The sequence below is a fragment of the Myotis yumanensis genome, unplaced genomic scaffold, assembly GCF_028538775.1.
Source record: "Myotis yumanensis isolate MYYU_CA2020_CCGP unplaced genomic scaffold, mMyoYum1.0.hap1 SCAF_15, whole genome shotgun sequence".
NCBI lineage: Eukaryota > Metazoa > Chordata > Mammalia > Chiroptera > Vespertilionidae > Myotis > Myotis yumanensis.
This window is the reverse complement of record NW_027223766.1, coordinates 41,874,911-41,888,519: the sequence shown is the minus strand read 5'-3', so window position 1 is coordinate 41,888,519 and position 13,609 is coordinate 41,874,911.

Here is a 13,609-nt window from a genome sequence, read left to right as displayed (position 1 = left end):
TCCAATGGATCGGCGGCCTCTGCTTTCTGCTCACGTGGGCTCAGGAGCTGTCGGCGTCTCCCCCGCCAGCTTCTCCCGGGCCTGCTGTGCTTTCTAGCCTCCTCTTTTCCTCAGTCCGGCCTCTCCTTGCCATGCCATCGGCCCCACCGTTCAAGGTTCTCACCAACCCTGTCATCCACTGATACCCTTATGTGAACCCAGTGCAAGAGCCGCCTGCTAACTGAATTGCAAGAAACAGGATCATTGCACCTGAACATCCTCAGTCTCATTCTAGAACGTAGAAGTTTGTCATTCCAGCTGAGGTCAAAGAGCCTGCTTCAGGGGATTGTAGAGGACAGAAGTGAGGTGTGCCTGTTAGTGTGTGTGTGTGTGTGTGCGCGCACGTGTGTGTGTGTGCGTGTGCGTGTGTGTGTGTGTGTGTGTGTGTGATTGCTGCGTCACCACAGCTCCTGCCTCCTCCCAGTCACCAAGAATGTGAATACCTGGCCAGCTACTCAGCAAGACATCAGATTCCAGGGATCTGAGCAGAAAAACAGGAGCGAGTGACTTCTGGCCCTGGAATCTCTGCCATTTCAGCTGGGGCTGGGCCTTGACTAAATTATTGTCACTGGCCACCCGCTCTGGAGAATGAGGTGTGAGATTGTGAGGAGTTGACATGCACTTGGTTGAGTTTGTCTTTATATTTTTTCAATTAAGTCTATTGTCCTTCTTTGGATATATTTGAAGCATATCAAACTTTGGTGGGCAGAACAATTGCTGGTATTTGTTTAGGTTATTTGGAATCTAGGCCTGGGGCAGTAAAACAAACAAAAAAAAAAGGCAACCCAGAAAATTGAATAGAAAGTGGATCTGTCCCGTTTTAAAATTTTGTTTTTCCTCAGAGGTCTCTCTGCTTGTGAAATCCTGTTACCCCTGATGTTCTTATGAAAGATACTCTTTTGTTCTTCAAGTTATGAGAAAACAACCCATGGAGAGTAACGGAACACCACTGATTTTCATTAAGGGCTGATGAATACTTGGGCCAAATCTCATAGAGATCAAAGGGGAATAATGCATTTAAACTCAAAGTTCTTTTTTTTTTTTTCTTCAAAAGGACAGACCTCAGTGAAAACATGTATTTCCTAACCCAATAAAGAAATCTGACAATCTGTCCTACTAGCCAATTTACTAAATTTCATGTTTGTTTACATCACAGATGCTGTGGCGAGCCTTGCCCTCCTTGTATTTTTTAGAACTCAAGCCAGTGAAATGCCAACACGGGGCTCGTGGGCATGTTTGCTCCTGACAGGGAAGCAGCCCCTCATTTCTTCTTCATGTTCCGAGGTGAGTACGTATCCCCACACTCACACCTCCCCTCACTCACACCTCCCTCAGCGCCTCTCTTCCTCGCCTTTGATTCCAGCTCCTGTTTTCTGCCCTTGACATTGCAGACTTGGTGACTCACGGTTTCATTCTCAGTTTCCCTGTTTTCTTACTCTGGACACTGTCACTCTGTGCTTATCCATTGTTCTGCCTTGACTGCTCACCAAGGACCTGACACCCCCATGTATGCCAGCCCCGCTGAGCTCCAGAGCTAAGAACTCAACTGCCTTCTCTTGCCTTCTCTATTGGAATATTCCACAGGCACCTCCAACTCAACATGTCCCAAGTGCACTTATTATCCACGCCCACCCTTCTTCCTGCCACCACTGCCACCCGCCTCCTCCTCTTCCTCAGACCGATTCGTTCTTCAAGCTCCATTGATGAGCCTACCATCTACCCACCTTCCCAGCCAGTCATACCCAGGTCACCCTCTGTGACTTCCTCTCTCCTGGACAGTCAGGCATTCTGTTCTGTCAACTCTGCTTCCCATTCAGCGTGGGAGCCCTTCCTCTTCTCCACCCCACCACCACTGTGTCAGTGTGGGTCCTCTTCCTTTCTCAGCCCTGGGTTAGCCTCACTCCCACCCACCCTAACCCTCACACCCAACCAGCCCTCGCACTGTGCTCTCCGCTGGAGCTAGCTTTCTCAAATGCAAATCTGATGTTTTCATGTCCCTAAAACTCTTCAAATGTTCCCCTTCATTTACAACAGAAACTCCTGCCCCCTTAGTGCTCTATTCAAGCCCCACTCCCCAACCCCATCCCCATCTCCACCCATATTCTGGTCCCACTGTCTACCTTTTCTCTTGCCATGTTTTACCTTACATGTTTAAATAATCTGATCCTTGAACATAGCATGTAACTTTAAATCTTTGGGCCTCCATACATGAAATTCCTTCTATCTAGGAGAGTCGTTACCCTCCTCCACCTACAAGGCACCTACAGGGTTATTCATGTCAACAAACATTAATCAAGGGTCTACTATGTCCCTTAAGACTGCGCTAGATAGTGGAGACAAAAATGAGAAGGCATGGTTCTTTCCCTCACCATCCAATTGAGACATAACTTCTTGAAGCTCCCTTTAAACATCCCCTCCGCATCTCCACCACTCAAGCATAACAGACCGTTTTTTTCTTTCTACTCTGTACATATTTTTTATTGCACTTACATGATATGACTTTGTTAACCAAGGCCCATAATTTTGGAGAGGAAGTGAGTGATTTAAGGACGATGTGGGTATTGATGGCTGTGTGGTAGGCAGACTTCTAAAATGGTCTCCCAAGATTCCTGTCCCGTGGTGTGCATGCCCTCCTCATGGATGCGGGCAGGACTTGTGAATATGATGGGATTTTACTCCAATGAATAGGGCGAGATTTGAAGCAGCACAGATGATCTCCTACTGGCCATGAAGTAAAACTGCTGTGCTGTGGAGAGAGCCACAGGGCAGGGAGCGATGGGTGCCTCTAGGAGCCGAGGACCTCAGCCTTACAGCAGTAACAGAATCTTACAACAATAACAACATGGGAACTTGGAAGAGGACCCCAGACCTCATGTGCAATCCTGGCTGACGTCTTGATTTTAGCCTCATGAGACGCTGAGCAGAGAGGCCCAGCTAAACTATGCCCAAACTTCTGACCTAAAGAGACTGTGAAACAATAAATGGGTATTGTTTTAAGCCACTAAGTGTGTGGTAATTTGTTATGCAGCAAGAAAAAACAAATGTAATCTGATAGGCAGATGCTTTCTGGTTACTATCCTTGTGATATTGGACTTAACCCCTCTAAGCCTCATCTTCCTCAACTATAAAATGGGCATAGTAATACCTACCTGATGGCATATCTGTGAGGGTTAAATGTGCTGGAAACACTGTGGTACCCCCCAAAAAACTCAGATTCTTGAAGGTAGGGGCCATGTCTCTCCCATGTCTTTGACACCTGCCAGCATGCCTGCACATGGAAGGTGTTTAATGCATTTCAGTTGAATAAATGAACAGTGCGTAGACTCTTTAGGGAACAAGCATAAACCTAAGCCCTTCCTTCTGGATTTTTTCCCCCCTAATTTAGTGCTGACACAGTCCTCGTTCATGCCTATGTGCAATTCGGAACTACCTATAGGATGGTTGCCTTCTAGTTGCAAATTCTATGATGCTGATGAATCTCAAGATAAGGTCCTGGAATAACAATCTGAAAGTTACAAAACCATTAGCATTCTGCGAAAGTAGTTCCAAGGAGGTATTTGTTAATAAGCTGTTCTCCTCTCTCAAGCCTCTCTCCTGAGCCAGTCACTATCCCCACCACAATCAAGCATTAATATCCAGATGTCTGCATTGGGGATGGATAGTATTCATATCGTGTTTTGCTAGCTGTAAGTGTAAAATATTTTTTGATCAAGTGATAAAGACAAATTTGAGTTTCTTACTTGAATATTAACATATTAACTCAATCAACCATTTTATATTCCAAGTACTAAGAAGGGTATTATGACCTAAAAGTGGAAATAAAATACTTACACTTAACAGGTAATGACATTTTGTTTTATGTTGTTGTTTTATTTAATCCTCACCTGAGAATATGCTTACTGATTTTAGAGAGAGGAGAAGGAAGAGAGAAACATGGATATGAGAGAGAAACATCGATCGGTTGACTTCTATACGTGCCCTGACTGGGGATCGAACCCACAACCTAGGTATGTACCCTGACCAGGAATGGAACCCGCAACCTTCTGGTGTACAGGACAATGTTCCAACCAACTGAGCCACTCAGCTAGGGCTATTTATGTTTTGATCTGAAATGGCATGAGAAATTTGGTCACTAATTTTTGGCCAAGAGAGGCAATAAGGGATCCTACTATGACTATTGCTGTTAGAGTTATTGCTGTAGTTTGTACAAGAATATATATATATATTCTACATATTTAATTACAAATATGATCATAAATATTGACTTACCACTGGGATGTTTGGCAACTGTATTTTGACTATGATCCCAGAGGGCATGCTTGATTACTATCTAGGGATCTAATAACATTTTTGTTTGTTTTTAATATATTTCTTTATTGACTTAAGAGAGGAAGGGGGAGAGAGAGAGAGAGAGAGAGGACAATGATGAGAGATAATCACTGATCGGCTGCCTTCTGCACGGCCCCTATTGGGCATCAAGCACGCAACCCAGGCCCTTCACCAGAATCGAACCTGGGACCCTTCAGTCCATAGGCCAACACTCTATCCACTGAGCCAAACCGGCCAGGACAAAATGTTTAACCTCAGAGATAGGTTTCAGCATCAAGGGATGTCCCTGGCTAATGTCATGTAAGAAGAGGAAACAGTAAAACGCCTTCTTAAAGAAGTAGCCTTGAGTGCAGGGCCAGGGGAGTCTCGTGTGCACAGCACTGTCTCTGAGCCATAATCTTACATTATACTTCTTACTTCAGAGCAGAGGACTGTGTTCCTTCCCCAAAAATCCTCTGAAAACTGTACCATCAGAGCAACAGTGTGTGCAGAATGAGATCCAGAAAGAGTGACTAGTTGTGTGTGTGTGTGTGTGTGTGTGTGTGTGAAGGAGTGTAGGTTAAGAAGTTTACCAACTCTTCTGACACGCCCCTGCTCCCACCAAACACATGCCTGGTTCACTTTGGCTGTTCTAGGGTGGAGCTGGGGTGACAGGGTTTTGCTGTGATTAGAAGGATTGTACAGGAGGAAAGGCCCTACGTCAGTGAAAATGGCACAGCCTGGTTTCTTGTAAGGGAGAGAAACTGATGGGCCCGTGCAGGTAGTAGAGAGAGAGAGAGAGTGCGAAGAAGAGAGTGAACACTGACATGGCTCTTACGCTTATGCCAATAATTCAGTCTTTTCCTAAGACATGCCTCCCTGTCCCTTAATTCTGCATGTCAGGTGAGAGTAGAATAGAAACCTCACCACTCTATTTGGGTAAAGCTGAACACTTGGCTACCCCATCCATCAGTAAGTCCCAAGTATATTTTCCAAAGTGTCCTGTGATAACAGACAAATGCCACACACCTCATTTCAGTGTTTATTCCTGAACCCGCCCCTTGGCCATTCCACAGCCATCTCTTATTGGTCAGCAGGATATGAACATTACCGAAAGCCTGCACCTGCCAACATTTTGGCTCTTCACCAATATTAGCTCAACTCACTGACCCATCCTTTCAGAATATGGCACAGTACCGATGCCCAAGCACCTCCCATCTTAATCCATTAGAGCTTAAAGTTCAGAATCCCCTCGCTTACCCATCTGCTGGCTGTCACTGTTTATAACTCATGGACACATGCTGCCCTAGAACTGACTTAGTAGGGGTGTGACTAGGTTACATTTTTAGACTTACTGTCTGTGTTTTTAAGGCATAGATTTGGCAGAAATGTGCCTGCACACACACACACACACACACGCACACACACACGCATGCACGCACACACCACTCCAGCATGAATTACAATTGGGGCCAGTCTCCTAGATCACCCAGAACATGCCCCAGTCCGCAGCTCCATGGACAGGCCGCCTTGAGAAGCAGTGCTCCGGGATGAAGGACAATGTTAGCTGGAAGTGCCCTTGGGAGGACCGAGTCTCAGCTCTCTTGAATGCTTGTCCTACCCAAGAGTTCTGACAATCTCTCCTTGGGTCATGATACACCTCGTTTACTGCTGTAAACAGGTATATGGCATCATGACCCTATTGCAGATCCTGTTTATGGCAACCTCATGCCTAATAACTAAGAGAGAAATAAGCTCTCTTGCCCGTTTGAAGAACCTTTCAGCAAAAGATTTCAGGGAATTTTACCGAACAAACAACCCCACGCCCTCCTCCCATCTGACAGGTGGCGGAGCTGAGCCACAGGAAAGCCCGGAGAACAGAGTCGGAAGGTGAGTCAGCGGCGGAGCAGGGCTGTGCCTGGTCATACCTGCTTTCTCACCTGTGGCTTAACCCCTGCCATCACAGAGTCCTGGGAGGCGTCGCTTCTGCATGGCTTATCTGTGGAGTAAGCCTTGCTGGGAGCCTCCAGTGCCTCCCCAGGTTGCATGAGGTTGTCTCAGAGAAAGAATTCAGCTTTGTACTATTCAAAGGGCCCCTTGGTCAACACTGGTTTCCCCGTGCAGGTGTATTCACCGCCCTCAGAATCCAGCCTCTTCCTACGGTGACTGGTTGCAACGCAGTTCCTTGGTGAAGTAGAAAGTCCCACCATGTCACATCCCTTTCCCCACCCCTCTCCTACCCCAGTTTGTTGCAGAGAACGATTTGGGGCGGTGGAGTCGTCTGTTTCCCCTGCTGTCATAGCATCCCATCGCATGAAGATAAGCTCTGGTTAAACTCCCACTGTCCATGCTGCCACCAGTTCGCCGTCGGGATTCTCTTTCCCAGGGGAGCTGTCTGTTGTGCACTCGCATGAAGGGAGCATTGGAGCAAGGACATGCCCCCCTCCACCAAGAATGAGACCTAGTACTTGTCAAGAGCTCGCAGAATGAAGGGCGTTATAGAGAAATAGGAGAGAAATGCTCCCAAGAACAGGGAGACAGAGGGACTGCCTATCCCACCATGGCCTAACCCTTGCGTTAGACTCCAAATCAGCAGCTCCTGCTGCCAACTGGCGGCCACGCCTTCCCATCTTCACAGTAAGAAACCGTATGGGTATGTTTTTAAAAGGTGGGTGTGAGGGAAAGCAGGTTCGGTTTCCATTTTTCCTTTGATAGATAGTCAGCCACGAATGCCTTCTTTAAAAATAGTTGTAAATGGGCCCAGAGGTTAGTGACAAATGAGGACACTTGATGCAGCAAATAATACCAGCTTTGTGTGTTCCCCCGGAAGCTCCGGAAGGTTGGATCCTAAGGTGGAATCATGTTCTCCAACAGCTTAAGAGGCTGCAGAAAACAAAAGGCAGAAAAACTGGGTATAACCTGCAAAAGCAATGTTTACAAACAAATAAAGGAGCCACTCAATGAGCTGCAGGTCAATGAACCTTCAGAGAAAATCATATTCAGAAAAAAATCTCTGAGCACCTAAAACAGGTGTGACAAAGGCCAAGCACTTAAGCATCCAACTGGAAGGCCTTCTGATCATTCTCTGGGGCTTATTGATGCTTAGTTCACACACGTCTCCACAAGACACCGTTCTCTGACTTTCCAGACCTCAGTCAATAGAAATAGAACATTTGAAAAGGGAGATTGGAGCAAGCCGGGATCAGATAACAGAGCTGACAGCCAGGGGTGAGAGCTAGGGGAGAGACAAAAACAATTATGCTAAGGCACACTTAAGAAGTATTAGCCATAACCATAAGCATGACTCATTAACATGGTTAGGTCATGTTCATCATCCTCCATGTGTAATCCCTTTTAGGTCTTCTGTCAAAGGTGGTTCCGAGATGCGTTGCAAGCATGAGAAACAGTCCTGAAGGTGGAATGCGACCTTGCTCAACAAGGGAAGAGTCAAGGGCTCCCTCGCCTCCTTCCTGTCGTGCTAATGACGTGGGCAAGGTGCTGGCTTCCCCCCTGACTCACTGTCTGTTTATAGGCAACCGCTGGCTTCTCAGGCGCTTCCCCTCCAGTAAAAAGGGGGAAGAAGCTCAAGAGTAGCCGGTGGGGAGCCTTGGAGACCTTTGATGGCAGGTTTTAAAACAAGGCCCACCTTCATAATAGCGCAATTATGCTCTAGGCCGCTTGGTGCACAGATGCTGTAAAAGCATCTTTTTGGAACACAGACAAAACATAGCACGAGATGTTTGTGTTCACAGCAACGTTACAACACCGAGAGGCACAGGGGAAGCCCACAGGAAACCTGGAGATGGGCACGAGAGAGGACTTTGAGCGCCCACCCGTCCACAGCATCCTGGCAAGGTGGGGGGGAGGGCACTGAGAGGGGGTGGCTTCCAGTTGACCCCTTCCGAGCTTCTTTGTCCACTGACTCCCCCTTCCAAGGAACTGGCAGAGTCCAAGCACCCTGCCAGGCACTGGGGCAAGCATCTTAGATGGAGTCAAAGCAAAAGACTAAAGTGTGAAGCGCGGCCAATTCCCTCCACACTCCACCCCAGCCGTTCACATCCTGACCACCCTTCCGCCTCCTTTCCGGGGCCATACTACTCTCTTCTGAGCCACGTGTTAGATGCTGGAGATGCCAACATGGCGGTGGGAGGTGCCATTTTTAATCACCAATGGAAGTGTTTCTTTCATTTCCTTGCTCTAGTCTGCACTGTCCAGTAGGAAGCCACCTGCCACCTGGTGGCTATTGAGCACTTGAAATGTGGCTAATGCAACTGATGTGCTGTGACCAAAAACTACGCTCCAAAATTCAGAAGATTTGGTGCAAAAAATGATCTCATTATAACTTTTTCATAGAGATTGCATGTTGAAATAATATTTTGGCTATATCATGTTAAATAAAATATTAAAATTCATGTCACCTGTTTCTTTTTATATTTTTAAACTAGAGGCCTGGTGCATGAAATCCATGCAATTGGGAGGGGGCTCCCTCAGCCTGGCCTGCACCGTCTTGCAGTCTGGGACCCCTCGGGGATGTCCAACTGCTCGCTTAGGCCCGCTCCCGGGGAGCAGGCCTAAGCCAGCAGTCAGACATCCCTCTCGTAGTCCAGGACCTGTTGCTCCTAACCACCCGCCTGCTTGCTGCTCCTTACTGCTCGGCTCGCTGCTCCTTAGTGCTGTTGTGGAGGCAGGAGAGGCTCCCGCCTCTGCAGCTGCGCTCACCAGCCATGAGCGCGGCCTCTGGCTGAGCAGCGCTCCCCCTGTGGGAGCACACTGACCACCAGGGGGCAGCTCCTGTGTTGAGCATCTTCTCCCTGGTGGTCAGTGTGCATCATAGTGACCGGTCGTTCTGGTTGTTCCGCCATAAAGGTCGCTTAGGCTTTTATTATATAGATAGATAGATAGAGGCTTTTATTATATAGACTAGAGGCCCGGTGCACAAAAATTTGTGCACTCGGGGCCGGGGGGGGGGGGGGGGGGGGGATCCCCTAGCCCGGCCTGTGCCCTCTCACAGTCTGGGACCCCTCGGGAGGTAACGACCTGCTGGCTTAGGCCTGCTCCCGGGTGGCAGAGGGCAGGCCCAATCCCTAGGTGCAGCCCCTGGTCAGGCTCAGAGCAGGGCCAATTGGGGAGTTGGGGCGCCACCCCATCATGCACAGAGCAGGGCGGATCGGGAGGTTGCAATGCCCCCCAATCAGTCTATGGGGGGTTGGGGCACCGCCCCCTGTTACACTCAAGGCAGGGTCGATAGGGAGGTTGCGGCGCCACCCCCTGTCACGCACAGAGCAGGGCCGATCAGGGGGTTGGGGCGCTGCCCCCTGTCACTCACAGAGCAGGGCCCATCAGGGGGTTGAGGAGCTCCCCCCATCACTCACAGAGTAGGGCTGATAGGGAAGCTGAGGCACCACCCCCTGTCACACACAGAGCAGGGCGGATTAGGGGGTTGGGGCACTGCACCCTGTCACACTCAGGGCAGGGCCAATGGGGAGGTTATGGCTCTACCCTGTCACACACAGAGCAGGGCCCATGGAGGGGGGTTGGGGCGCCACCCTCTATTACCCACAGAGCAGGGCCGATCAGGGGGTTGGGGCGCTGCACCCTGTCACACTCAGGGCAGGGCCGATGGGGAGGTTATGGCTCTACCCTGTCACACACAGAGCAGGGCCTGAGGGGGCAGGGGGTTGGGGCAACGCACCCTGTCACACACAGTGCCGCAGGGCAATCGGGGGATTGGGGAGTTCCCCCCTATCAGGCACAGAGCAGGGCTGATCAGGGGGTTTGGGCGCTGCCCCCTGTCACGCTGATCCCGGTGCCAGGAGGCCTCGCGGCTCCGCTGATCCCGGTGCCGGGAGGCATATTACCCTTTTACTATATAGAATAGAGGCCTGGTGCACGGGTGGGGGCCGGCTGGTTTGCCCTGAAGGGTGTCCTGGATCAGGGTGGGGGTCCCCACTGGGGTGCCTGGCCAGGCTGGCTGAGGGGCTGAGGGCTGTTTTCCTGCTGGCAGTTGACTAAAAGCTTCCAACCGCTCCTTGTTTTTTGTTTTTTTTTATTCTGGGCCCAGCTTTAGCTCTGAGGCCTCGCTGCTGAAAACATCGATACAATGTTGCGGTCCGGGGCTGACTGACAGCCAGTTTTGTTTAGCTTCTTATTTGCAACATAGTAATAGTTGCCTAGAATTGCAGTTGAGAGGCCGGCAAGTGAGGCGGGGAAGGTTGCAGTCTGCAGTCCCTGGAGGAAGCAAGCCTCCCTGCTCGCTTCAGTGCATGGCCGCTGGCCGCCATCTTGGCTGACAGTTAATTTGCATAAGGATACGCTGATTAGCCAATGGGAAGGGTAGCGGTCGTATGCCAATTACCATGTTTCTCTTTTATTAGTGTAGATAAGGCTACTAAAAATGGAAAATGATACATGTATGTGGCTTGCATCTGTGACTCATATGAAGTTTTTACTGCCCTATGGCTGAAGGTGGCTCCTCCCCACGCAGGCAGCTCAGCCCGGCAGTCCTTGGCTGACTGCCTCCCAGAGGGGAGGGACTTAGAGGGAGAGGGTCTTTTATGGCCTTGCCATTTCAATAGTTTGGGCTTATGGGGAACAGGCAGGTGTAGGAGAATCATCCCTGATGATATAGGAAGAAGGCTCTCCAGCTGCCACCCTCCACTTGCTCTCCCAGGTCAGCTATGCTTGTCTCAGGCTGGTGGCGAACAGAGGAGAACTTGGCTTCTGGTGTGTCCCTGAGGAGTGGTAAGGGGTCAGCCACACCAGAAAGGTATATTAAGCACCTGGCATGTATGCCTGAGGCACTGTTCTAGGTACTGGGCTTCCTACAATGAAGAGTAGAGTCCCTGTACCCAGGGCATGTGAAGCAGAAATAAACATGTGAACAAATAATTAACAACATTCCAGGTATTGCTAAGGGGTACAAAGATTTCTGATGGGTTGCTGGGACTAGAGAGCATGTACCACTTGGGCCCCTTTCTGTTAATGAACTTTCTAAGAATGCCTGTTCCTACTCATTTTAGCCCTTTGCATTTATTTTTAATATATTTTTATTGATTTCAGAGAGGAAGGGAGAGGGAGAGACAAATAGAAACATCAATGATGAGAGAGAATCACTGATTGGCTGCCTCCTACACACCCCCTACTAGGGATCAAGCCCGCAACCCAGGCACGTGCCCTTGACCGGGATTAAACCCAGGACCCTTCAGTCCACAGGCCAATGCTTTATCCACTGAGCCAAACCAGCTTAGGGCCTTTTGCATTTTTCAAAAAGATTTTTCTTTTTAAAGAAAACAGTTTTAGGTTCACAGCCAAAGTGAGTGGAAGGTATAGAGATTTCTCATATACTCCCTGCCCGCCCCCCATGTACTGCCTCCCCCATTATCAACACCCCCCCCCCCCCCCCAGAGTGGTACATTTGCTACAATTGTGAACTGACATGGACACATCATAGTTACCCACAGTCCATCGTTTACGTTAGGTTTCACGCTTTGTTTTGTACGTTCCATGATTTGGACAAATATGTAATGGCATGTGGTCACCATTATAGTATCATATGGAATAATTTCACTGCCCTAAAAATCCTCTGTGCTCTGCCTCTTCCCCCTTCTATTCCCCCAACCCCTGGCAATCACAGATCTCTTCACGGCCTCCACAGTTTGGCCTTTTCTAGAATGTCATCTAGTTTGAAACTTTCGCCTTTCACATTGGCGTCTTTCACTTCAAGATCTGCATATAAGGTTCCTCCTTGTCTCTTTATGGCTTGATGGCTCGTTTCTTTTTAACACTGAATACTATTTCATTGTCTGGATGTACCACAGCTTATCTATTCATTTACTGAAGAGCAGTTTGGCTGCTTTCAAATTTTGGCAATTATAAATAAAGCAGCTACAAATATCTATATACAGGTTTTTGTGTGAACATTAAGTTTTTTTAACTCCTTTGGGCAAATATCAAGGAGAGTGATTGCTGGATCTTATGGTAAGAGGGTGTTTAATTTTGTAAGAAATTGCTGAACTGTCTTCCACAGTGACTGGCATTTTGCATCCCACCAGCAATGGGTAAGGGTCCCTGTTGTTCCATATCCTCACCGGTATCTGGTGTGGTCAGTGTTCCAGATTTTTTGCCATTCTAATAGGTGTGTGGTAGTATCTCACTGTTTTAATTTGCATTTCCCTGATGACATATAATATAGAGAATCTTTTCATGTGCTTATGTGCCATCTGTATATCTTTGGTGAAGTGTCTGTTAAGGTTTTTGGCCACTTTAAAATCAGTTTGTTTCCTTATTGTTGAGTTTTAAGACTTGTTTGTATATTTTGGTAACAGTCCTTTATCAGATACTCTTTTTTAAAAATATATGTTTTATTTATTTTAGAGAGAGAGGGATAGAGAGATAGAAACATTGATGAGAGAGAAACATCAATTGGCTGCATCCTGCATAACCCCTCCTGGGGATCGAGCCCGCAACCTGGGCATGTGCCCTGACCGGGAATTGAACCAGCGACCTTTTGGTTCATGGGTTGACACTCAACCATTGAGCCACACTGGCCAGGCTATCAGATACTCTTTTGCAAATATTTTTTTTACCCAGTCTGTGGCTCGTCTTGGCAGTGCCTTTCACAGAGCAGAAGTTTCTAATTTTAATGAAGTCCAGCTTCTTAATTATTATTTTCATGGATCGTGCCTTTGGTGTTATATCTAAAAAGACATCACCTTACCCTATGTTATCTTTTAGGAATTTAATAGCTTTGCATTTAAAAAATATGTTTCATTGATTTGCAAATATTTATGTATATTTTTCAACTTGTGCCGCTGCATGTAATTTCTCCTTGGAGGTTTTTGCTAACGTACCTTGTAAGCTTTACCCAACATTTAAGTTTTCTTGCTATAATTAAAATAAAAAACGTGTGGTTTAATCTGCCTTGCAGGGAAGCAGGAGCACCACTGGAATTCTTAAAATGTGTTGTAATCATCTAGTCAGCTTGATATTTGAATTTTCCCTTGTGTTTATACTTTAGATTCCCCCCGCCCCGGAACTTTATTTCATTATGTCTGATTATATCTGCTATACAATGCTAATTAATTTCTTGGCCTTTCTTTGTTTTGAACGAATACATATCTAACTACTGTACAATTATTATTCATTCCTCAAAATGATGTTAAACTGCCCCAGCTTCTCCTACCTGAAAGCCAGTAGGGGCCTCTGTGAGGAATAACGGGTCTTTAGGGCTTTGCTGGTGGGAAATGCTCATACAGTGAGCATG